The sequence below is a fragment of the Chionomys nivalis genome, chromosome X (assembly GCF_950005125.1).
Source record: "Chionomys nivalis chromosome X, mChiNiv1.1, whole genome shotgun sequence".
Taxonomy (NCBI): Eukaryota; Metazoa; Chordata; class Mammalia; order Rodentia; family Cricetidae; genus Chionomys; species Chionomys nivalis.
Window position 1 is genome coordinate 17,787,994 of NC_080112.1, and position 27,442 is coordinate 17,815,435.

Consider the following 27,442-nt stretch of genomic DNA (forward strand, 5'->3'; position numbering starts at 1 on the left):
TGATAACACATGAATAGATATCAACTGTCATGCATTATAGTAGCTCCACGGACCATCATTGGCTGGATACTTGGCGATTGTGAACTGGTTCTAAGAAAAGCCTCAAAGTCTGTCTAGGACCTTTCCTTTGCCCTGGCTCCCACTTTACTGGCTTCCTTGCCGTCCCCTGCACCCTCTCAGCACAAAGTCTCTCCCAGATGTTTCTTTTCCCATCTCAAGTCTTCACTCAAGCCACTCAGAGACTGAAGTCACTGACCACCTGCACAGTTCCAACCTGGCCCATCTTGCTCCCATCCTCTCCTGCTACTCTTCCCCAATCTGATGCTCCTTCAGTTCTAAAGCCCTGCTAACAGCAGCCATCAAAGTAACTTGTCTGCTTTTGTTTTGTTTCTCACTCTTCCCTCTGTTCTATGTTGGTGACGTGATCTAGAATACAACCCAGCTCCTGGGAAGTGTTCAAAAGCTATGCCTTAGAGGAATATATTAAGACAAGCCAAACGTGTCAGTCATTCCTCCAAAACACAGTCCCATCTGGAATCTAAAAGGTGGCTTTGTTGCTGGGTGGTGGCGGCGCATGCCTTTAATCCCAGCACTCACTTGGGAGGCAGAAGCAGGCAGATCTCTGAATTCGAGACCAGCCTGGTCTACACAGTGAATTCCAGGGCAGCCAAGGCTCCACAGAGAAACCCGGTTTCAAAAAGAGTGGCTTTGGCTTTGCTATGAACTGTAAGAGAGGTAGCAGAATTTCACTCTGGGACTGACCCTGGGCAAGCTAAACTCAACAACCACTAGTGTGTCTGATCACACATGCTCCAGGCTGGGGGCTAGGGCAGTGCTTGCTTTGCTTGTCCTCACACTCCTGCAGCATAGGGCATGCAAATGTGATGTGGACAGTTTCCCAGGTTTTTGAACTTTAAACTTTCAGGGAAAAGTTACTCTCAAAGATAACTAAAATTTCTGCCTACTCTTGGTTATTTAGAGATTGGCATAAGAATAAAAAATTCAGGATGTTTATTTAAAAAAATAAGCCTAAGAGAATGGGTACAAGACACTGTGCTCTCTTCCACACCCTCCTAGACATTTCCTTGTTCAGGATGATTAAATTATAACAGACTGACCAGTTACAACAATACCACACCCTAAAATCAACGTACATTTTTTTTTACTTAGAGGAAATGCTCTTACTTTATTAGATAACTGACCTTTACAAGTCCTAAACTTTATATTTTAACGAGGCATTCTTTTCAGTAGGGTCAGTGTATTTTTAAACGACCCTCTTAACAGTGCTGTCAACAACAAACTTTGTGTATTTATCTAATGCTGCCTTAGAAGACACCACTTCTAGTTTCAAGCTTGACATTGGGACATAGATTTTATAGTGACTTGGCAGCTCATTTAGGTGTTGGTTCATTTTGAAAGGCAAATAGAAATCATGGACATATGGCTTCATGAAGTTGGCAAATATACTTGGGTCTATTTTGCCTCAAATATAAGAGAATACACAAAGACAAGAAAACTACTTTGTGATCACTAGTTAGTCAATAATGACAAGTCTGTGTGATGTGGGTGCTCAGCCTACTACTGTACTTATTCTACTTGCAACACACATCAAGCATGTAACTCAGTTTTCATAAGGCACTATGACTAGGGTCTGTTTGGACACTGGCCTCCAGTGTTAATGTCAACTCTCACAAAATTAGACTTTTTACCAAACTAAAAGCATGATGGGCTATTTATTGTCAATGCTCCTAGTTAACTTACAGAACTTGATGGTAAGACCCTACTTTAGATGATGCCACATACCTGAGTCAGGACATGGAGAAATCAAACTAGTACTTACCCGGAAGTTCCGTCCTTACTGGCTAGCTTTCACAGTGCTGGGAGAGTATCATAAACACCACAGGAAGAGGAAAGCAGTCATCAGGCTTACCCAGCTATGAACTCTGCAAGCTACAGTGACAACTGGCCTGTTAATTAACCCCACTGGGGCAACAGTGGTATGATGCTATGGGAGAACCCAACCACTTTAGGATTATATTTAAGTCCCACTGGACACGATGAAACCCACATTTGGCACCATTATTGGGGCTAAGAACCTGTGGTTACACAGGTCATAGCCCACAGGAGAGAGCATACTCTATTACTCTGCTATACGGTATAGTATTAAACTGACCTCTGATGGCTTATTATTACACCTGCGAATCAGTCCACTTTTGTACCCTCATAGGAGAAATTTCTTTTTGCAGTAGATGATGATTATCATAGAAACCCTGCAACTGGTCAAAGTGTGGAGACTAAAACTGAACAATGATCAGCCCTAAATGAGACCTCTCACACCGCATCCCTGTTTCCCAAGGTTCATAAATCATTGTGGAAGATGGAGCAGAAAGATTCTAAGAGCCAGGGGCCATGGATGACCACCAGGAAACAGTGTTTTCTCGGTGCAGTAGGGTATTTTCACACATGAATTCACAGCAGTCAAGACAGTATGCACAAACCCTTCACAGGCTCTAGTCAGACAAATCCAGCATGGAGAGGGAAGGGTGGACACCAAGTCCAACCACTAACTTAAGAGCTACTGGCAACTGATAGCTTCTGGGAGAGGAAGAGTCAGTTTTCCTTGAGGATGTGGCCCCAGGAAGGTTGACCACGCTTCAGTGGAAGGTCACGCAACTAAGCAGCACAAACGGTATTTAAAGGGTTTAAAAAACAGACAACCAAGAGTAAAGGGGGTTGGATTTGGGAGGAGTTCAGAGAGAGAGGTGAATATAATCAAGACACATTATATAAAATTCTCAAAGAATTAAAAATGAAGATAAAAAAGAAATAAAAACATCATTTTCCATGAGAAAAAAAAGAATTTCTCAGTAAGAACAGTTAATAAATTGTCCCATCTTGGCTCAACTGTTCAGACACTTCAGTGGTTACTTAGCAGACACCCAAACAGTCACTAACTTCACTGGTATTTGTGCTGATCTTGTTATACATTAACTGCATAATATTTAACAATCTCTTCAATAATCACTGTACTGTTTTCAAAGCTGTATTGTTTGCACTGTTGGGGAAGCTGGCTGGCAGAGAGTGAACAATTCTCTTTAGCACCTATCCAGAGCTAGCCAGATCAGGATGACTTTTTAGTTGAGTGCTAGGCATCAAATCCCTTCAGTCCCCCCTAGAGGGTGATCCTCTCAAGACCACTGACATCAGAGTTTATTACTCATCCTTGTCTTCCAACAATTCATGGGTGCATTCTATCTCAGTCGGATCTGTCCATCATTCTGCTGCCCTATTTCTCTTACATGACCAACAGCTGGATCGTTGTCCTACTGCTATGTACAAAGTGATTTGCTAGACAGAAAAACTGTTACCTGGATCAATACACAAATTATTTATATGCAAGGCAGAGCATGGTGTTACAGGAAAGATATAGTGTTAACACTACTTATCATTGACAGGAATCTTATCAAGATGGGGCCAGAAACCACTTGGTAAACATCACGGCATCTATACCATGACTGATTCCTGAATAGTGAGGACTGTCCTGTTCAGAGAATGGGAAGGGGTCAGTCAAGGCAAAGACAGAATGTTGGTCAAGTCGTGAGAGGAATGAGGCATGCTCCAGAAGCAGGATAAAGTCTGGCTGGGAGAAGGCTGTTTGGAGCAGAGTGACAAAGAAGTGATGCAACCAAAGCGAGAAGCAGGAAAATCAGAACACAAGCAGGAAAATCAGAACACAATTGGTGCAAAGGAAGGGTAAGATCTGAGTGATGTGAGCAGTCCTAAGGGGAGATCTCAAAGGAAGAATCTAAAGGCTGGGAAGTGGCCTTGAAGGGCACTGCATTTGACCAGATAATATACAGGGCAGGGCTAAATGAATATGAATACTAGCAATGGGGACAGAAAGACAAGATTAGGTAGAAGGGATGTTAGAGGGCAGGAGAGAGGAGGTATTAGTTGCAGAGGAAGGGATGGAGTCAAAAGCTGACTACCACTGAAATTCTGGGTGAGCAGGAAAATAGGGGAGACTGTGTGAGGTGGAGCCAGTGTGAAAGAGCGGCACTTCATGCAGCCCTTTACGGTTGAGGTTCTTCTGAGATGGCAAGAGCAAACAGACTTTAATGGTACCTAGCATTTCAAGTCAAGAAAGAAAGACCAAATGTAAGAATTCTCATACTGCAATATAATCCTAGACTCTACCTCTGAACTACCACTGGGAGGATCACACTTCAAAGTTCAAATGCGTGAAACCCAAGAGTCACACAGCAAATTCGGTGACCCACTTGGCCCATGCATCTCAAGAGCTCCTCTTTCACAGCATGACTTGTGGTCGGTTAGTCGGTCTTCTATCTTACTCCATTTTCTTTTTACTCAAGAAATTTTCCAAATTACTGAAAACTCATTAAAACAATTAAAACCACTAGTCATGGCCAAAAGCAAAAACGTGATTACAACCTGGAATGGAGTCTTGGTGGTTTCATCTTGAACTTCCATATATTATTTTATTCTTTCCTACTATAAATAAATTAATCCATCGTAAGTTTCTCCCAGAATAATTTTGTCAGGCTACAAGTCCCTCCACCATTTTTCCTGAGTGAGTCTAAACACAAGATTAAAGCATCTCGTCATGTACTATGATATGATGGGATTCAATGGTGAACCGTCCAGAGTATTTTTTGCCCTGTGTACTCATGCCAGAAATAAGTCCAGCAGCTTCAGCCATCTCGGGTTCCTGGCAATCTTTAAGGCTGAAGGAACCCTTTGCCAAATGACATGTCCAATTTTGCAATGCCACTTCTTAAATGTCACAATTCCCAGCATACCCATGAAAGAGCAAAATGAAGGAACACTCCGGGATCACACAAGTGCTGCTTCATAACATAAGAGCCAAATGAAAACCCAGAATTCTGCTTGCCCAAAGGGCCTCTGAGTATCAGAGAAAAGACAAGAGTGTCTATGGGAAGGAGAAGACCCATGACAAATGCCATAAGATACACAAAATGACTATAAATGCCAAGGCAACTTGAAAATGCCAAGTAAGTCTATTGAAGATAATTTATCTTGCAATTCATCATGGCCTAGGGTTTCTTTATAATACTCACTCAGGAATTACAAATGAAAGTGTATGCCATGCTTTCTGTTATCTGACTTTTAGAAATGTCATATCATTATTAGTAATAGTTTGTAAAGTTTCTTGTCCCCAAAGTCTGTCCTTTTCCATGTTTTTAAAGACGCTCACCAAGATACAGAAACCATCAGAACCACGTCCAATGGATATTTTTTGTGGCTCTAACCAGAAATCACCATTAGAATTAACACTGAACACATGACTAGCAAAGGAAGACCCTATGATAATGATATCAGACTTTACAACAAACAAAAATTAGCTAAGAATTTAGATGAGAAATAAAGAAAAAAGTGGAACAAAGAAATAAGAATCCATAAAAGTTTTAGAAGAAAATACATAAATATAGATCAAGGGAAATAAATGTCTTTATGAATCTGAGACGCTACTGGTAGGGATAAATCTTTGTCATATTTTAGGTGTTAAAATTCTCTCCTAGTCTATTTCTACCAGCCACTTGTCATGTATCTGTTTTATTTCCATGTTGCCATGTGCCATGATTCAAAACACCCTTTCAATCATCCCAAGCCCTGGCAATCACTGAGTCCACCTGCTACAGGCCTTCCATGCTCCTGAGATGTGAGAGGGCTAAGCGTCCTGTGGCCTTAGTCTACCGTTCACCCAGCTGATGAATATCCTAAACAGCAAGAAGAACAGGCCAAATAAAGCACCCATGCCTTTAGCCTTTCCCTGGTAGTGGGGCTGGCATCAGGGCCTTGAACATGCTGGGGACGCACTGTGCCACTGAGTTACAACCCTAGCCCTCATACCTTTATCCTTAGTGCTGACAACTATGATTAACTACTTTGATTACAAAGAGCCCACAGTTCTTCGTGAGTGCAAAGTATTTAGCCTAGTGACATATAATCGATCTTCCTTTTATTAAAAGACTATGGTGAGTATTTTACAATATTCTGCATTCCTCTGTTCAAACTGTAAGCAGAGCATAGCTGTTGAACTGGATGTTGATACTGAAGAAACTCATGTGTGGTTAAGTAGGTTTGCTCAAAAGAGAATCTGAACTTAATGCGGTGGAGTGTGAGAATGACAGGAAGAAAGACCAAGAAGGGACGGATGTCACTCGGGAAGACCCTCTTTTGTTAAGTGCTAGAGTTAACTACTTTGATAATGGAGCCACTCTGGGTTTGTGGCAAACTGAAGAATTGCAGAGGGCTAAAGCTCACTTGGCTTCTTCTATCTGTCTTGTTTGCCCTACAAGTGTCTCAATCTAGACTCCACCCAAGAGAGTGGCAGCCCACAGTGACTCATGTTGAGAGCAAACAAGAATAACTCTCTATGGGAAGAGCTTCAATGCCAGGCCCTACTTTGTGACAACTGATCTACTGATCTTGGTGTGTGGTCTACCAACAGATTATTGCCCCAATGGGTAGCTTGTCTTCCCTGACAGCCAGTCTATATATGATGAGAACAGAAATTTTGGAAGAACTATTCCTCATACCCAGTCAAGATGGTTCCAACTAGAGGACTTACTCATTACAACACAGAGCCTACGAATTAAGTTTGTAGCAAGTGATGATCATGGTCCCTTATCTTTCCTAAATATCAATAGAGACTAATTTGGGCCACTAATCCTAAGCGGGGAATGAAACATGATGGATTCTCTCATGCAACAGCGAGAGTCTAGTTGACAAGACCATAAACTCTAGTTAACTCCAAATTGGTAGTTGACACTAAGTTACAAGATAGAAAGACTAGGCTGAAGGGGGAACAAGAGGAGGCAGACACTTAAGGACAAGAGTAGTTTCAAATCTCCCAGAGTCAAGCACTGTGTTCTCTATGGCAGTTAGCAAGTACATTGAAGAGAAGGATGAGAACACAAGTCAGCACACGGGCCTCACAGAAAAGAAGGCAGCAGAGCTGGAGATAGAACTCAGTAGAACACAGGCCTACACATAGGCAAGGCCCTGGGTGCAGTCCATTAGGACATCCCAAAAAGGATCTTAACTAGGTCTATCGTAGCAGAAGTTAGTAAAGGACATACGCTTGGGAAGACTGTCACATTAACCTCAATTTCAGCCTGTCTTGTTTCCTAAACTTTTGTTTTACATATGCGAATACTTTTTCTGTATGGATGTTATGTCTATCATGTGCTAGTCTGGTACCTGTGGAGGTCAGAACATAGTTCTGATGTTACAGACAGTTGAGAACCACCATGCGGATGCTTGGAATGAGCCCCAGGTCTTCTGCAAAAACAGAGAACTCTCTCAACTCAAAGATTACCTCTCCAGACCCATTTCATCTTTATTTTCAAGCACGGTAACAATGAAAAAGAACAAATATGTGAAATGTGTACCTAATGTTCAAAAACCTGGGTTGCTTAACGTATGAAAAATGAGACAGTAATTAACAGTAATTAGTCTACCGCATTCATGAACTTCAAATAGTTGTGTGGACTGCACAGAACTTCTCAAATCTCTCCATTCAGGGCTTAGTTTTACATGAGATTGGTTCAACAATTAACATTACCTTGAAGATAAATAATTGTGGTTGTCTCCAAATTTAGTATGTATATACTGATTTTATGAAGTTCAGGTGAGAAAAGCACAGTGGCTCACAGAATGGACTCTGGAGTCACAATGTTTGGAGAAGAGTTCTACCTTTATCACTTTCTGGTTGTATGACATGGGAAAATTTTTATCTAATTTCTCTGTAATTCAACTTGCTTGTCTGCAAAATGGAAATAATAATAGTGTCTATGTGATACCATTCTGATGAAGACCTATGTGATATGATTATTATGAAAAATAGAGCATGTTTGTAACTCAGGAGAGTGGCAATCACTATATATTAGTTATTTAATGACACTGCAAAAATGTAGCCATCCCCAAACATCAGCTTCCTGCAGTAGAGTTTATTAAGTTCACCAGTTCACAGGAGGTATGTGGAAAGGAGATAAGAGCTCGGGATCTTGGCCAAGAGCCCAGTTTGAAAGACCATGGGCCTGCGAATAACTGGAGAACTTGGAGCAAAGTTGAAAGTCCTCAGGACTGAGAGTAATGGAGGTTGGAACAGAACAGCCCAAAGGAGAGGGCTACATGCCCAAACATGAGTAAGAATGGTTTCTGAACAAATGAGAGAACACGGGAGAACAAAGCTCCTTGAATTCTCAAGGGAATGGCTAGGTAGATCAAGGGCACCTGCCTGATCTAGGAGTGAGTAAGGGTTTTTCCTGTATCCTTCCTACAAAAAAAGAACCCAGTTAACAAAGTGGGTGAGGGAGCCTTTCCAAACACAACTTCTGAGTATGAACGAATAAGGCAGGTTAACTTTGGGTCACACGCATCTCAGAACTTATGTTCATTTCTCAGGACCAACAACAAAAAGAGGCTACTCCATTGCCAGGAACCATCTCCAGTCTGCAAAACTACAATTGCATTCTGTAAGGTGATTTTCAATGCATGCCAGGGATATAGATATGAAAGACCTATTTTATTAAACCAAGTATAGGACAGGCTCAGAAGATCAGGTGAAAGAGTTGCCTTGGATCACAGCTTGGGCAAGGCCTAAGGTCTCAAGTGTTAGAAATATTTGCCCTATACATGATCAAATATTCATTGAAGTCAATCCCGCGTATCTATGCCAAGATGAACTTTTGGTTCAAAGGCAAGAAGAATTTTCTAACCAATCTGTGGACGGGACAAATGAAATGGTAGCAATTGGCCTTCTAGACAGCAATCCACAATGAGCCAGTACAGAAAGTGACTATGGGGGGGAAATAAGCTATATTCTCAGGCCTACAGAGATCACCCAAGACTCCTAAAGCTACCCCTTCCCTTCCTTAAACCTGATGACTCAGCTCATCCCAAGAGAACACAAGGAAAGGGACAGGAACAATGCACAGCCCCTGAGAAGTAGTACGATGGAGCAGGGGACAGCTGTGGGGTCAGTTTGGAGGAGAGGGCAGACTGCTCTCAGTGTCTTCCCTAGGCTCTTCTCCAAACTCCCATCACCGCTCTAGAGGCAGAGCTAGGGAAGACCCACAGTCATAATGTCTCAACCCTTAATTCCCATTAAGAATGCCTTACCTATTTTCCCTATACTTCCACCAATCAGGGATTCATGTGAGTTAATAATATTCCTCTATAAAATAAAAAAATCATCGGTGAATGGTAGTAAAGGTAGCTAAAAGACATCAAGTCCTCTGGAGTTATCAGTAATAGTACATAAAAATATTTCAGAATGATAATATTTCTTGGGTGGAAACTCAAGAAGCTGTGCATGATTTTACATGTCACAGTAATTGCTAAAGCTTCCAAGTTCCAGACTTCATCAAGTTGGTCTTTATCTATTCAAATACACTATAAAAAGAACACAGGCTAAGAACCCACCCTGTTAGTGTACTCAATTCAACAGGTCTACAGCATATTCACACAGTTATACAGCCATCCACACTAACTTCGGAGCGTGTTCACCACTCCCAAAGCGGTCTGGCCTTCTAAGCAGTCCCTCTTCTTTCTTCCCACCACCAGCACCCTCCCCATCCTAGGCCAGCCTCTCACAACGACAAGCCTACTTCCTGCCTCTATGGAGTTGCCTATTTCAGACATTTTATATAAACGGAATCATATAATATGTAGTGTCCTGGCTAGTTTTATGTCAACTTGACACAAGCTAAAGACATCTGAGAGGAGGAAACCTCAATTGAAAAAAGCCTCCATAATATCTGACTAGGGCATTTTCTTAAATAACGTTTGATGGGGAAGGGCCCAGCCCACTGTGGGTGGTACCGTTCCTGGGCTGGTGGTCCTGCGTTCTGTAAGAGAGCAGGCTAAGCAAGCCAGTAAGCAGCACCCCTCCATGGCCTCTGCATCACTTTCTGCCTCCAGGATCCAGTCCTGCTTGAGTTCCTGTTCTCACCATTTTGATGATGAACCGTGAACTAAATAAACCCTTTCCTCCACAATTTGCTTCTGTTCACGGTGTTTCATCACAACCATATTGACTCTAAGACAAGTGGTATTCTGTGTCTGGTATTGTTCACTGTTTTTCTTCCATTAGGTATTTTCAAGGATGTTAAACATCAATTACTACTTTGTTTCCCAGTTGAACGCTACTCCAGTGTCCAGATGCACAATGCACTGTTCATCCAGGTGTTAGAGGGCACATGCGAGTCATCTCTACTTTTTGGCCAGTGTAAGTAATGCTACTATGAGCATCTTTTTGCATGAAGGTTTTTTAATATGTGCTTTTAAGTTTTCATAGTTTCATTTCTTTACTGGCTGGTGTATGCACATGCAGAGATCAGAGGACAACTTGAGGGAACTGGTTCTCTCCATGAGTTCCAGGAATTGAACTCAGGTGGTCAGGCCAGGCAGCAAGCACCTTTACCTGCTAAGCTGTTTCACCAGCCCTATATCCAGCCATATGTGTGTGTGTGTGTATGTATGTATATGTATGTTTAAGGCCAGCCTAGTCTACAGAGCAAGTTCTAGGACAAGCTCCAAAGCTACAGAGAAACCCTGTCTTGATACAAAACACAACAAAAACCAAAAAATCTAATTAAATAAAAAGAGGACATGAATTTGAGAAGGAGTTTGGAGTATCAACATGGTAGGGGCTGCAGTGAAGAGAGGGAGATATTACATATTTTAATTTGTTTTTAAAAGACAAAAGGTAGCTTATTATATATTCTACTCTTTACCTTGCTGTTTCAACTTATTCCGTTGGAATTTATATTTAGAGAAATGTCCATGTCAATACATAATGAGCTTTCCCATTTTTCATATGTATATAGTATGTAGACATGTGGAGATAGATAGGATAGATAGATAGATATAGATATGGATATAGATATAGATGAGTCCATTGTTAATAGTTATGAATTTCCAGTGTTATCTTTTCATTTTATTTATTTATTCATTTATTTATTTGTATCAATCCCAGTTGCCCCTCCCTCCTCTCCTCCCACTCCTCCTATCTTCCACCTACCCCATTCCCTGTGTGCTCCTCAGAGAGGGTAAGGCCTCCCCTGGAGAGTCTGTCCCATCACCTCGTTGAGGCAGGACCAAGACCCCCCCCCCCCCAGTGCCTAGGCTGAGCAAGGTATCTCTCCATAGGGAATGGGCTCCTCTAGTGTTTTCTTATGACAAACAGTGCTCTAAGAAAGCTGGGTGTACCAACTAAAAATGTAGTGAGTCAAGAAGAGCTGGCTGCACTAAATGGATGCGAGTTTTGATCACAAAGAAACGAAGAGATGAGCCAGGCAGTGGTGGCGCACGCTTCTAAACCCAGCACTCAGGAGGCAGAGGCAGGTGGATCTCATGAGTTTGAGGCCAGCCTGGTCTACAAAGTTCCAGGACAGCTAGGACTTCATAGAAAAACCCTGTTTCAAAAAACCAAAAGGAAAAAAAAAGTAATAGAAAAAAAAAAAAACAAGATAAGCAAATGGAAAATTCAAATGGATCAAGTAGCTCCCAAAACCTAGTGACGTGACAGATTATTTCTGTACATACAGAGAAGATGCCATCTAGAAATCTTTTTTTTGTATTTTCTTTTTTTTATTATTAATTAATTAATTTAATTATTAAAGATTTCTGCCTCTTCCCCGCCACCACCTCCCATTCCCTCCCCCTCCCCCAATCAAGTCTTCCTTCCTCCTCAGCCCAAAGAGCAAGCAGGTTTCTCTGCCCTGTGGGAGGTCCAAGGACCACCCACCTCCATCCAGGTCTATTAAGGTGAGCATCCAAACTACCTGGCTAAATAAGAAGCTAAATAAGAAGGTGAACCCAAAGAAAAACATATAAGCATCCCCCTGAATATTAACCTTCATCAGGCGATGAAAGAAGACAGAGACAGAGACCAACATTGGAGCACTGGACTGAAGTCTCACGATCCAAAGGAGGAGCAGAAGAAGAGTGAGCACGAGCAAGGAACTCAGGACTGCGAGGGGTGCACCCACACACTGAGGCAATGGGGATGTTCTATCGGGAACTCACCAAGGCCAGCTGGCCAGGGACTGAAAAAGCATGGGACAAAACCGGTCTCGCTGAACATAATGGACAATGAGGACTACTGAGAACTGAAGAACAATGGCAATGGGTTCTCGATCCTATTGCCATCTAGAAATCTTATGCCAAGTATGCTAAGATCACCTTTAGCTAGTAAGCTATCCAGAGAGTAAGTAGCTTTTGATCCCAAGTCTGCATTCTTTACAGTAAATCAAAGGGCCTTGCCTTTGATTTTAAATGAATTTAAAATATCCAACTTAGTAAAGCACATTATTAAGCATGTACACACCACATATTCATGCAGAGCCACACCAGGAGACATTAGTGGCAACTAAGAGCTACTTCTCAATTAAGAGGGTGCCTTGGTGTTCATTAAGTCTTTAGGCTGAAAACCTCTAAAGCACTTGGCTTCCAAATGTTCATGTTGTTTTCTTTCTCTATTAAAAAATAAATAAATAAATAAATAAATAAATAAGGAAGGAAGGAAGGAAGGAAGGAAGGAAAGGAGGCCTCCCAGCTGGGGATTAAAATGTGAGCAACCTGAGCTGGGCACAAGCCCTTCTGGGATGAGAATGGAGACATGTCACTGATGCATACTACCCAGAAAGTGCACAACTCTGAGTCACGGGTCTGACCTTAACCTGCACGCTGGGAAAGCAGAGTAGCAGCCCTGTTCATTATGTAAGTCTGTCATGGAATCTTCAACTACATCTACCTCAGAAACTTTTCAGTTCAGCCTGCAATTGTTTCTGCTTCAAAGCCCAAGAGTGCCTTGACTCCTAGAGCCTCAACGTTCAATCCTTTCTGAAACAGGCACTGGCTTTTTAAAAGGTCACAGAAGAACTGAAAGAAGGATGGAAGGTCCGTGACTATCTGTGACTGATTTAACCCATTTCTACAGATGCACAAGGCAAGGGAATGTCACCAGCCCCTTCACTCCAATTTCACAGCAAACATTACAAAAAATTAACTGTGGGTGCAAGAGAAGGATTGATGTTTATAAATCAGCGGAACCAAAATTGGGATGTTTTTGATCAAACACCTCCTCCTCAAGGCTCAGAGATCTATAAGAGGAGGTAGAAAGGTTGTGAGAGTCCGAGATAGTGGAAGACTCTGAGGGAACTCTTAAAAGCACACACGCTATTTTTTGCTAGACGCTGATGTGGAGTGTTGTAGCAAACCAGGACTATGAAAATACAGGAAAACTTAGTTACTCTTATTTCCCTCCAAAGTAGCTCCCCATTTAATGCCACAAATACATACCTAAGCTTATATAAATACATACTTACACTTATATAAATTACCATTTTGGATCAGGAACTGTACAGGGAAGACATGAATTCAGGAATGTAAAATAAGGTATTTAATTTCCAATCTCTTTGAACAAGTTCACAAATCATATAAGCAAGGGCTGAGGGTACACACCTATAAATCGAGCACTTGGGATCCAGAGGCAGGACTACCACAATTTCAAGGATAGCTTAGAATAAAGGGCAAGTAACAGGCAATCTCAGACAACCTCCCAAGACTGTCTCAAAAACCAAACAAAAAAATCAGTTTAAATTTTAGTACAATTAGAATGAGATAACAAGATTGAACTTAAATTCATTTTAAGTTTTTATTTAATAAAATAAGAGTAATGAGCATTTTTTTTTCTGGCTTTGGTGTGTTGTACCTAGAGGAGAACTCAAGTCTTGAAATCCATTTCTCTGCAAATGTGATGGTCAAACTACCAAGTTATTTACCAGAAAACTAATTTTCTTTCATAGATGAAATGGTGATATTGATGGCTGTCCTGCTTTCCCTGTATAATTATTTGAGCGAATGGTATGTGCTCAATATTGTGTATCTAATATTAATTCATAAATTAATTAGGCTTTAAGTAGGTATTCTCATTTTGCACGTGACTCACGTGTATCACATGGCACAAACCCTTGAAGTAGATCATTATGAAAAGACCAAGATCTGAAGGAGTTTATGCTATCTCAGGATGCTGAACACAAGCTTCTCTTTGACCTCATTGGGGAAATGTTGGAGTATGGTCCAGCCAAGAGGATTACCCTCAGGGAAGCCTTAAAGTGCCCTTTCTTTTACCCCCTTTAAAAAACACACATAGTATCTAGAGTGCTCTGAAAGAGACCTTACAGACTATATCAGTCCAGTTTGAAATACTAAGTTATTTTGTATAGCTTTGAACATTTCTTAAGTTTTTTCATTGTTTATATGATTTATTAAATACATGGCCAAGCCAAATAACAAGCATCTTTCAGTAATTATAGAATGACTAATTTGGAACAAACTTTGTGCTTATGAATTTAAAAAAAAAAAAAGGGACCAACAATCTCTGTGGTAAAAATCCTCTCCCTCATGCTGGCCCGAACTTTCAAGTCCATTGGATTTAGAAAATAGTAATCTAGTTTTTTTTTAGTTTCACACAGAGTTGAACGACTCCAATCCTCTTGTACTTAGATAGCATCTTAGTCTTTGCAAAGACCCAAGTAGCTGGGAACAAGTGTATAGAGGCAAGCTCACACAATTTTGGTTCTTCGCTTTGATGTACAAATCAAACCACTCTCCTCTACATACTTGTATAGGGTATTTTTAGCTGCTCTAAGTAATTGACATGCTCCATCCTTCATTCTTTAGAAAGAATATAACTTGGAAAGACTTCAACAAGTGAAGAAGTGTAACTAAAGTTAGTTGTAAGACTTTTATTTGGGGGAAGAGGCAATAAGAAAAGGAACACTTCTGTTCTCTGTTGTTTAAAAGGACTAGAGCTTTAGCAACGACTTGAAGAAGTGATTAATCCCTCTGTAACACAGCCAGGACGGGGTTTATTTTCCTACTGTTATGATGGTAACTTAGAACACACAGAACAACAATATCAAATATCAATTCCCTCCTGAGATGTAACTTTCTAAATGTAGTAATTAGTAATTTGTCAAGATTGTCATTAGACACACAAACAGACACTCACTACCCAGCAATCTGAACTTCTGTGCCACTTTCTATGTTAAATCCTCAGATGCTAACGAATGTAAACCTCTTTTAATGGAACAGCATTATAGGTGTTACAGATGGATGGACCAAGACATTAGATTAAGTACCTCGCCTTTAGAGAAGTGGGTGAGGTCAAACTAAGAATAGAAGCCCAAGTATTGTCACCTGTTGTAAGCATAAATCCAGAACCCTTACCATCTTCCTACAAGCCGAAATCACATAGTGTAATCAAGTTTTAAATACTTTAAACATGTGTCTTATAGATCAGATCATTAATCTTCTCAACTCATTTATAGAAATATGGTACTGTACATATGAGCTACAGAATACGAAGTATTTCTATGGAAACTTTTATTGGTAAAAATAAATCTGATTTGAAAGCTTAATGTACATACCTAAATTCTAATGAAACCTTTCATACATTTGACCTATTACAGAAACCAGATATAGGTTAAAACTCAACTCTTACACTATATATAGTAAATCAGTTTTATTATGGGTGATTATGAAGCCATCACAGGACAAGTCAGTCCCATTCTGAGATCAAAGGGCAAGTCAGTGGTAGATGAATCAAACATGCTGCAACCTAATAGTCTCTCTCAAGACCGAAGTACACATAATCCCACCATGCCAATGAGTTTTTACAGGCAGCAAAGAGTCATGTGTCTGTTTGAAGCAGTTGGTCAAGTTTATATAGATCTTTATGTATAATTCATTTAAATTCATGCTCCCCCGACACAACAGAAGCCCATTTCTCAACCCAAGCAACAGCAGTCGAAACCAAAGAGGAAAGCAGAAGATTAACCCATACAGGAGGTGGGGGAAACTACTTAGAAATGCTTTTAAGGGTCTTCCTGCCAGTTCCCTCAAGAGCGCTAGTGAAGGCTTCCAGAAGGAAGCATGCCCAGTCAGCCCTATGGGCCAACTGGGGGATGGAATGAGGGACCTACACAGCTTTGGAAGGATAGAGGAAGAGCTCTCTGCATAAACAGGTACAAAACACAATGCATGGAAACCTTTCATGTCCATCCCGCACTCTCTGCTCAAACTGTAGCGAGTGTTGTTTTAATAATTTGCACTTAACACTCTGACTTTAAGAGCAGGGCTTGGGATTGAATCCAGCACACACCATCTAGCTGCTCTCCTGCCTTCCAAATGCAACAGGGACGGTGGGAGGTGGGAAGGAGCAACACTGGTGACAACAGCTCTTTTAAGGATGATCCTACCTCTCTATAAGAAGTTTTCTAGCTTCTAACTGGAGAAAAGGAAACTTGTAAGCACATCCTGCCTCAGTGAGAAGTCAGCAGAGTCCAGGGCACAGAAGGAGTTGCAGTTGTAAAATGAGCCAGTGGGGTTTTTTATCAACTCTACGCCAGAATTCCAGGAAAACTATTACCTTTAAAAGTAAAGTTGAGGAATTTATTTCATGGCATGCTATGCCAGTTTAGGCACCTTAGTGCAGTGTTCAAAAAGCTAGACTTTGCGTGTATAAAATATCTGGTTAACTGCTGAAGAAATTCACTAGCTTTACATTAAACTATAGCCCCAAGTAAAACAGACTGGCCTACAGACATACACAATATAAACAAGCAGAACACGCTGTTGGTACTGGCAGACTATGGATGAAAAATATACAAAATGTTCGCAATCAAATGTTGGGAGAGGTTTATGGTTATATGGTTCTCGGGAAGCAGTTAGTAGAGTACCTGCCTCCCAGGCATAAGACCCAATGCCCAGCACAGCCTAAAACTGCATGTGTTGGCACACACCTGTAAACCCAGCACTGGGCAGGGAAAGGCAGGAAGACCAGAAGTTCAAGGTCATCCTAAACTCTTAACTGCATAGTAAGGTGAAAGCAAGACTGAGCTATGAGACCTGGATGTGGGAGAAAGGTGAAAACTTCAATGCAAGTCGGCACAAGCAGACGGTGGCTTCCAAACGGTATTTAAGACCACGGGCGAGTAATGCCATGTGGAATGGAAGGAAGCGGAGTGAGTGCCACTGCCTCTAAGGGAAAGGACTCTGCCAAACCCATCTGAAGCTTCTGCTGGCACAAATGGGGAATCCCTAAAAACCTCATACTGAACAGCAATGCTGCATATATGCATATTCAAACTTTTAATAAAGTCTCCTAATCCATTCATAGCCCCATCTGAGGGATGATGCTGGAGCCAGCCTCCAACCTCTTATCTGTATATCCCTCTTTATGGCTGTTTCAAATTTAAAGTGTATACTCATCCTTTCCTAGATTCCTGACGGCACTAGAAAAGACTAAATATAACAGATGGGTAAGTGCTCACTGTAACTGGAAACCCAAATGTAACATCAGATCTCACAGGCCATTGGTACCTTAACACCAATGGCTTTAGTGTAATGGCCTTTCGAAGACCTTTGTCTTTCCTCTCCCAACAGAAATGCTACACTGACATTGATGGATGACTAGTAAGTGCTAGGCAAAATTTTTTTAGGCTGACATTAATAACCTTTACTTACTTTATTTTAAAGTCAATTAGTAAGTGTTCCTTCAGAATGCTAAAATAGTATAAAACACAGTCGGATGTGTCTGTTGTTTTAAGGTTTTTAAAATAATACAATGTTCAAAATGTAAGTCAACTATTGGTCCAACCTCTAAAACACTTCTGTAAATTTCAAAGTTCTATGAACTATAATGTAAACATCATCAAACTAGAATGACTTTCTGTACTCTTAGTACTTATTAAATCCATGGAGTTTAGGTACCATAAACCCAACCACATTACAGACTTCATACAAAAAATAATACCACACTAGCAAAAAACAAAACAAAACAAAAAACCCAACTTCCTCATTTGACTTCCTGCCTCAATATCTAACTCTAGGTCCCGCCCCCCCCCATACATTATGGTACATAAGACTAACATTGTGTGCTACTTTCCTCAATACCAACTGTCTGATTTCAAATAAAATCATTCACATGAAAAGAACCCTAACTGTATTTCCTAGGCCGGCCTTCCAAGACTCAATAGCACAAAAAAAAAAAAAATCATGAAACATGGTGGGAAAGAGAACAGTATCTGTGTCTGTATACTTGCTGGAGAAATAAAATCCCTAGAATCTGAAAATTGTGCGTCTTTCCACTCCAGTTAGTACCTCTTCTTAGACACCACCAAAATAAACACCAAGATTTGAACCAAGTGTGATAGCATCATTAAAATGTCAAAATTGAAGCCATGGAATAAAATCTATGACAGTTTGTTTAAGGTTAAATCATCCAAAAATTTAAGTCAGATGATATGATAAGCCATATGTAGTAAAAGGTTTAATTATAGGATCCAGGTGATATGAACCAGCGTTCGCTGTTGGAATTCTCGTTTCCTCTCTGAAGAACCTAATAAAATCAATGGGGCAGTGCTATGTTATAATGAGAAAGAAAAGATTGTTTCATGCAACAGAAAGCTACCATGGCGTCAATAATGTGGCTACTGGAGGAAAAGGGAGTGAAACAAAGATCCTGAGACTTTTCTGTGTGATACCAGGTAACGCCATCATCAGTAAGTGATATAAAGACTTTGGTTCAGTTTGTCACTAGACAATGTTTACCAAACCCCTGGCACTAGAGAATAAACGATGTAGAGAAACTAAAGTATTACCAGGGGTGATGTTCCCTGGGAATTTCCAGTTTCCTGTGGAAAGGGGAATGCAATCTAAGATGGTAAATATCAATAAAATCCTTTACTCTTTATGATTTGAACAGTTTCAGAGGGAGAAAGGGGAAACAGAGAGGGGCCAATAGGTCAAGAACCTGTATAGTTTTATAAAGATTGACACAGTACAGAAGATAGGGCTGGGAACACACTTTGGGTTCAAAAATACTGGAGCATTTTGTACTGTCTCCCAGTTCAACCTGTCATGTGAGCCAGTGCAAAGGGTGGAATACATCATCTCCACTTCGTCTGCAGTTGAAACATTAAAAGGAGCTAAGGATACCATTGTACAGGTGGCTGGAGAGATGGTTCAGCAGTTAGGAACTCTGGCTGGTCTTCCAGAAGACCTGAGTTAAATTCCCAGCACCCACATGGCAGCTCACAACTATCTGTAACTCAGTCCCAGGGAATCTGATGCCCTCTTCTGGCCTTTGTGGGCACAAGATACACAGACATACATGCAGGCAAAATAGCACAAGCAAGAATAGCCATCACACACAAAAAAAAATTTAAAAAGGCAAAATGGGTTATAAATCTCCTAGGCAATATACACTAGTAATTGTGTATGTAAATGCTCACTATAGTTCACAGAATCTCTACTGGTTCTAGGAAAGAAACCCATGGAATACTTTCAGCAAATTATTTTTCCAAGTCTTGAATAATGTATAGAACTAGTTATATCACACATATAAAACTCATGATTTAAGAGATGCCCACAAAACTCAATGACGACCACAAATAAACACTAAACTACCTATGTACCATAGCTTTTCTCTTCAGGTAAAGAACAGTTTAAGAAACTATTTAGTCAAGAGTTGGATATCCTCAGTGAGAGATGGTCTATGCCTGGCAAACAGGACAAGAGAATGTGGCTACCCTTCTAAATGTATTCTATAGAGATCATCCACGTCTCCTTAAATTGGCTTCATTCTTAGTGCTGTTTTAAACAGAGCTGAAACACTACCAATGAGAGAAGTAATGAAATACGTAAGTTATAACAATTATCAGCATAGTACACTGGGCTTTCACCATGTGACATAAAGCTGACAGGATAATGATAATGAAGATGGTAGAAGTATTGTTCATTTTTAGTGTTACTGAGGGTTTCTGGCCTCAATCTGTGATTTCCCTAAAAGCTTTACCTCAGATACACTTCTCATATGGCCAGAATGACATTTGTAAGATGCACCTATGAACCTGACCTAATACATTTACTGAGTTCATAGTTGTTTCTAAGGTAAGTGAGTCAAGTTTTCAAAACCAGAAACTAGGGAGTATCCAACATTCATCTCACAAGCGTGGATCTTTCCAAGCCTGCATCTGCTGCTGCTTCTCAAGGCTTTGACCTATTAATAGAAGAGGTGATGACAGACAGACAAGGTCTTAAAACAACTTCCACGTCTTGGAGACTTTCTGATATCTCAGATGAAGTTTTTGTTTTTACCAATATGTACTGGACCTGAGTTAAACTTGATGATAAATCTGAACTCTATTATTTTATGCTTGCAGAGCAAGGTCAGAAGAACATACGCTGCTTCCCTTGCTACAGCCCTTGCTGCAAACCTTATTAATCATTTTCTGATTCCTGTGTTTGGGTTTTAAGAAAAATTCACGTGAGTTTGTTCTTAGAGAAGGTGAAAGGACCTAAAATAGACAGTTTTCATGAGTAGAACAACACATTATGTACTAGACATAAATACAGTAATATACTCTGACTTTACTTTGGATAAATTATTGCATTTCCCGACACTAGAATGCCTCTGAGGTGCCCTACAACCATAGAAAAGAGACTGAAAAGCGCTGTATGATATCTAAAGCAACTGAGGTCCAACATGTTTTGACTCTAGCTTCCTCAGACAGACACTATGTCTTTATTCACATGAGTGAGGTACAGAAGAAATGATGGATTTGAATGTCGGTACCCAAAGATGACTTCTATGGGAATTCTGGTCAAACTAAACCTTTCTTGCGGCATCTATGGTGCAGTTCAACACATTTAAACTCTGAGACATAGTCTAAGCATTTATGAACATGTAAATTTATAATCCTAAAATGAGTAAGAAATAATTTTAAAAATAAAGTATGTTCTGTATAATCAATGTTCCCTTTGACTTAGTATCCTTACAATAAGCTCTCTAATAATATGTTCACAAGAATAGTTCATTCATAATAACTAACAGATACTTTATTTCACCGAAAAGAAAATTGCTCTTTGGACACCAGTAGTACTGAATACATATGTGTGCTGTTGAGTGTGATGTGTACTCTGACTGAGGACTGTAAAAATCAAAGATTCTGGGGGCTGAAGAGATGGCCAGCAGTTAAAAGCACTGGCTGCTCTTGGGGACCTGCCTTCAATTCCCAGCATTCATTCAGACGGCAACTCAGACGGTAACTCTACTTCCAGAGGCTCTGATTCCCTCTCTTCTGGTTTCTGCGGATACCAAACAAAACACATGTACATGTACACATGCGCACGCGTGCGCGCGCACACACACTACAGAGGGGAAGCAAACACTCATCCACATAAGGCATTCTTTTTAAAAAACACAATTTTTAAATTGAAAAAAAAATCAAGAACTCTAGAGAGACCAGCTTTAAGAGTCTGTAAGTGAAGTGCATTTCTTTCTTCAAGTGAAAATGAATTCCTTTTCAGTAAAAGGCTGGGAAAAGTTAGGAGACGTTACAGAAGGTCAAAATTAAGTCCATTAAATCCCAGACTCAGATTTAGTCACCATAGAGACAGGGGAGATAAATAAACCAGTAACCTTAACAAACATGCTGCACCTTTGCCAGACGGATCTGACTTACCATTATTTGTTCTGAAGTATCTTTTAGTCCAAACATAACCAACTGTGAAGACTCCAAAACCAAACAGAACTAGACCCAAAAGAAATAGGAATTGCTCATGCAAGCAAAGGGCAAGCAAGAGAGTCAAGAGTTTCCCTCCCCAGCAATGTGCTCTCCATTCCCCTTGAAAAATGCCTGCAACATGAAGCTCTAGAGGCAATGACATGTGGGAAAAATATGTGGTGCCAAGCCAGAGGAAACCATATCAAAAAAGAGAAACAGACATGAAGTAACTGACCTAATTAAAAAGCAAACAAGTTCATGTGAAACAGAGAGCATGGCAGAAGGGAAGGGGCACTGGCAAGGACCATTAGCCATAAAGTGAATTTTGCAGGCTTCTGCAAAGGAATGGAGATGATGGGCTACATACCCATCGCCCTCTGGTTAGAACAAAATGAAGATTCTTCTCCAGCGTATACTGGACCTTTAGACATGAAGACTCATCCCCTGCCTGGTACTGGCCTACATCATGAAGCTCTAGAACACAATATATGTTCTTGGTCATGGAGGTTACCAAGAACACAGAAGAAGAAAGAGATACAGGAATTTGAGCTAATGGGATAAAAATACACAAGGAAGACTTGTACCATTGGAACTCTGTGTTTAAGTTCTAGCCAGGGCCAAAAGGTCATGTTTCATGGTTATTTACTTACTGTATGGTAGCAGGAATAACCAACCTATGAGTTTGTTTCAATCAGTTACCTACTGTGTGATAAAGAGGAATATTCCATGATTCTTAACCCTGAAGTACAAGCTTACATTAAAATAAACAAGCATCATAAACCAGCAATAAAATGGTACTTACATTCATCCACATGCCCTCCAGTTGTTGTCTGTACATCCATATCACCTTGTAGTTATAACCACGATACGTGTGTACATGCACACATACATACATACATACATACATACACACACAATTTGCAGCCTGTACCATAGCAAGTTTTTGTTAGCTATATTCTTTTGTATTAATAAGCAAACACCAAAACCTAAATTTTTAAGAAATTCATAGCATTCCACTACAGATCCATCAAAATTTACTTAACCAGAAGTTTTTGTTGAGCCTTAGGCCTGCAATCCCAGCTACTTGAGAATAAGGCAGGAGGATCGCAAGTTCAAGGCCTGCCTGGGCTACAGAGTGAGTGCCAAGACCATTGTGGGCAATTTGTTGAGACTGCCTCAAAATAAAGCAAAAAGAAGGCTGCAGAGTGCTTGCCTAGCATGCACAGAGCCCCAGGTTCAATGACAAATGTTGAAAAAAATGTACCTGTTGAATAAATGAGCCACCTTTCTAATGCTGGACAATTAAATTTGTTCTAAAATTATTTATTCTTACAAGTAACTGTGATGGATACCTAAACATGGGTCACTTTTCTCCTTTTCTAGGGACAATCTGCTTAGAACACCCTTCCTCAAACAGGATTATAAGATTCAAAGCTACTAATATTTGACTCCTGCCATTTACAAGTTAGTTTGTGTCACTTCTTTCTCTTGTTTTAAGGGTGGACCTGAGCTTGGTTAGCATTTCAATTGTTTGTCTTTAAATTTCACTAAGGCTAGATGGGTTTTCATGTGTCTACTCACTCTGTGATAAAATGTGAATGAATGGCTTTTAGCCATCTACCTCCTGACGAGTTTGGTCAGCCAGTAGTTCTGGAACATGCACCTCATACCAGGCCTATGAAGACCTCACTACCTGCACGATTTCTGTACGTAATATTGAAATTATCTTTTCCTATGTGCAGCCAATTTTCTGGGCATGATTTCCTTTTTGTTAAAATTATACCGTTTCACAGTAGAGACGGAGGTATATGAATCTGCTGGTCTATCTTCTTTTCTGACATTTCTACCTCGTTACAGCTTACATGGTAATTTCACACCTAAAGACTTGATAATTAGCCTATTTCCTGTGGTCTTTGTTCAAAGTATTCCAAAAGTCACATAAATATGTTCTCAGATAATTAAAGTTCCTATCCATAATTCATAATTCTTCTGCTCTAACATAAGTAACATTTTTACTAGAAGCACATAATTTAGAATTAAAAACTTACACAAGTTTTCTTTATCCTCTACATGTGATATGTTGTATTGAAACTAGTTGTGTTTTTAAACTACCTTGCTGCAATCAGAAGGGACCTCGGGTGTAGCTGAGAAAGACTGGCCAGCCTTTGTAAGAGGATACTGCTTGCCCTCTCTTGAGCCAAAGGAACAACAATGGATCTGCATGAGGCTTTTCATCTCTGGGTCGCTTTGGAGTAAAACCCTTTTGTGACTGAGAGCAGTGGAGGCTCGGACAAGCAGCAGTGTGACAAGCAGGATCTCCAGTCCTCTGTCACAATGTGCACTTTGGTTTGAGAAGCCCTGAGAGAGACCACAGGAATCTTCCAGAATAAGATTTAAAAAAACAAAAGTACTCATGTGTCTTGATGCTCCTCTTAATCAGGTACCACCAGATTAGGGTTCACCTGCCACCCATTTAAAGCAGTTTCTTAAAATGAACACGGATGGCCCAGGCCAGAAAAATAAGCTCAATGATCTGCAAGAAAGGACAGTCTGAACTTTGCACCCACAATGTTATCTTGAAGTGAAGTCGAAAAGCCAAGTGCCTATGTGAGCAAGGTGTTCTAGTGTGTCAACAGGCCCCCACCATTTGTGTCCCGAAGACTGCGGAGAGAGCTGAAGGCTGTGGCAAGTCTCGCAGCCTGTGCTCTCCCCAAAGGAACAGCAGCAATTTGGCTGCAGCCTATTGTAGCCAAATGGGAACGTAGGCTTGGTAGTGCCAAAACTTCTGCTATTTCAAGAGACGGCAATGTGGATGTTTAAGAGTGTGAAAGCTCTCGATTTTTCAAGGCTGGCAAAGCACTCGCATTTTCAAAGAACACCTCTGTGTGCCAGATTCAGCCTACCAGTGTGAGACTAGGGCTCTAGATGGAAGAGTTCTCAACGCTTTAAGCCTGTGTAATCCATCTGTGATGATTTGTACGCTATGTGGGCTCCAAGAAGAGAAATCACATCAAAATCAATGGCACACATCAAATCACTATGACTACTGTCTTCGAAATTTTTGTTTGGTGAATATTTTTTAAAAACCTGCCAGATCAATAATGAAAATAACCATATGGCAGTTATACAAATATTTCCTAAATGTGAAATGTATCCAATTCATTAACAATATTATCATTTCCACAGTACGAATTAAAGTACTTTATTTAGCCCAACTCATGTGTCTGCTACAAGTACGTTGTGAGGGTTGGAGAAATGGCTGGGTGGCTAAGCTGCTTTTCTAAAGGACCCAAGTGTGATTAGCACTCACATGGGACTGCAAATCAAGTTATAGGGAATCCAGCAACCTCTTCTGGTCTCCTCAGGGACTGCACAGACATATATGCAGGTAAAACACCCAAAGCACAAAATTTTTGTCTTTAGAATTTTTCATAAAAGAATTATTTTGTGTTCAACTGTATTCCAAATAATTCTGTAAACTGAAGGCAGCCAAACAGAGTAATGTCAAGCCCTAAAATTGCAAATTTTGTGGAAGATAAATGCTATATAAATCTTAAAAAGGGACACATCATTTTAAAATTTAACCATCCTCCTATGGAACTTGAAAACTCCATTTTCCTGAATGATTTAATTTTCTCCCCACCAAAAAAAAAAAGTTAAAAAAAAAGTAGGGTGTGAAATGCAGAGTTTCCATTTGGCCCTAGACACAGCTGTACCTGCAGCCAGTATCACCCACTTTTTTGCTCATACCTGCTTACTATGGAGGTAGCAGAAATTGCAGGCATTTTCAGTCTTCTTACGGTAAAGGAAAAATAATCTAGGTATGCCCTACACCTGAGGAATATTGCCTCTAAAATGCTTGACTTCTGTATAACACTCCTGCCTTGGCACACAGTGGAGCTCAGAAGATCAAAGGGAGAACAAGAAACCCTGCATGTTTCTGAAATGTTAAAAAAGAATATGGAAAAAAGGGACTTTAGCAGGTTTACCTATGTAGAGAAGGCGTCAGCACAGTGACCTTTTTATGTAGAAAAGTGGAAATCTCAACAAGTACAGGGCTTGCAAATACCATGTCTCTCCTATAAATACAGAGACTGGGGGACAAGAGGAAGCACTCATTTTTGCCTTGTACCTGGCGTAGATCTCTCTCAGATGTCCCTCCAATTATTTTCAAATATGGATGTCCCTTCTCTCAAGGGAAGAAATAAGGAAGCCTGAATTACCACAGAGCATAAATCAGCCACCAGCTAAAGGAAGCAGAGGATATCTAGCCAATGTATGCCAACAGTAAAAAGTCCGGACCGTGTGGCTACATGCACCACATTCATGGTGCATGGCTGTTTCTGAACTTGAGGGCAAACTAGAAAAAGCATGTTGGCTCACGTTACGGTGACCCAGCAGAAACACTCTTCGGTGGTGTTAGCACCGGGTTCTTACAGTGACTTGCCTCCTTCCACTCAGGACAGAAAGCTTCCTGGGCTTGCCACACAAAGCACCAGGTTTCCAGCCACCACCAGGAGTCCTCTTCCACTCATCCCAGGGTTTGCTCTCCGCAGCTTTCCTGCTCCCTACTGTTCACCCTGCAACTCGGGCTGCTCTTTCTTTTCAAGTTCGGTAGTGCCTGCCACATTCACTTTTAAGTTCTCAAATTCAAAGCAAATGAGGTTTTTGCTTGAAAAGGCATTCCCCAGAGAGCTAATATTTAGGGTAAGCAGTGATACTGGTTGGGCCAACTGAAATAAACCTTCTTAAACTTCTCAAACAAACAAAGCTCTTTGTATAATGCCACAAACTGGAAAGTTAGACATCAGCATAAGAATCTGTAGCAATTAGTAGCTCTTACCTCACACAGGATGTGTTCCGGAAGGGCTGGACACAGCTACTGGTTGCCTAAATTGGAAAAAAAAATTAGCAAAATTACCTTTTTAGAAGAAAAGTCAGAAATAAAGAAAAAAATCATCTTCCTTTGAGAAGACACATGGCAACACATTCTCCTCTGTATTTCTAACCCGAAGAGCCACCGGAAAACAGCCAAGATGGTCTGCATATTTCTCCAAATGTCTGTTTATCATATAATGTTAGCCCTGGCAGTCGATCCAGCTCCCTCATTATCAAGCTGTATTAGCTCAAACTCTCAGCATTGTTAGGGGGGTGAGCTCATGGCCTATTTCAGTTTTAAATTAACATTTGGCAATCACCCGGGTAATCAAAACAAATGATTCAGTCATTTAGAATAGATTTATTAGTTGAGCCTTTTTTCCTTTCTCTTTTAACATCTTTAGAATATTTTGCCACAGGAGGGCTCTGATCCAGCCAGAGGATAGAGCACAAGTCACCAGAGGAATATTTAGGTGTTGTCATGGAGATGAAGTACCCTGTGACCACTGAAGTTATCTCCCACCAACAACAGGATTAGGATGCAGGCTAGATCGCAGGCTCTTCCCAATGAGAATGGTGCTGTGGTACTAGGAAACAGGTGTCTCCCGGCTGCTCTACCCATGACAGAAATGCACAACACAATGTCCTCCTGGCATACAGGCAGCTGCCCCACCATCCCATACGCATCCCCGTGTACCTTCTATCACTTGTAAAGGGAACCTGATAAATGACAACTCTCCCTGAGCAGGATCCTGTTTGGGTTTTGTTTATCTGAGAAAGGACCTCACTGTGTAATCCTTACTAGCCTCAAATTCAGGATCACCCTGCTTCCACCTCCCCCACTGTTGGCATCACAGGTATGTGTCACCACAATCGGCTGCCAACTGTTTTGTTCCCACACCCAGAACAGGCTCTCAGGAAGTTTCAATGGGACAAAC

General features: G+C 40.7%; 1 protein-coding gene and 1 pseudogene across 2 annotated transcripts in view; one reads left to right on the forward strand and one right to left on the reverse strand.

The window, feature by feature from the left end:
• Fhl1 (four and a half LIM domains 1) overlaps positions 1–27,442 on the reverse strand; it is a 62,261-nt gene that overhangs the window by 14,397 nt on the left and 20,422 nt on the right. For both annotated transcript variants that reach the window (XM_057759795.1, XM_057759796.1), the window contains exon 2: positions 26,470–26,516. The gene's annotated coding sequence lies outside the window, so the exon portion shown is untranslated. The remainder of the gene's footprint in view (positions 1–26,469; positions 26,517–27,442) is intronic.
• Positions 6,920–27,442, forward strand: part of LOC130867507 (60S ribosomal protein L32-like) — a 29,455-nt pseudogene continuing 8,932 nt past the window's right edge.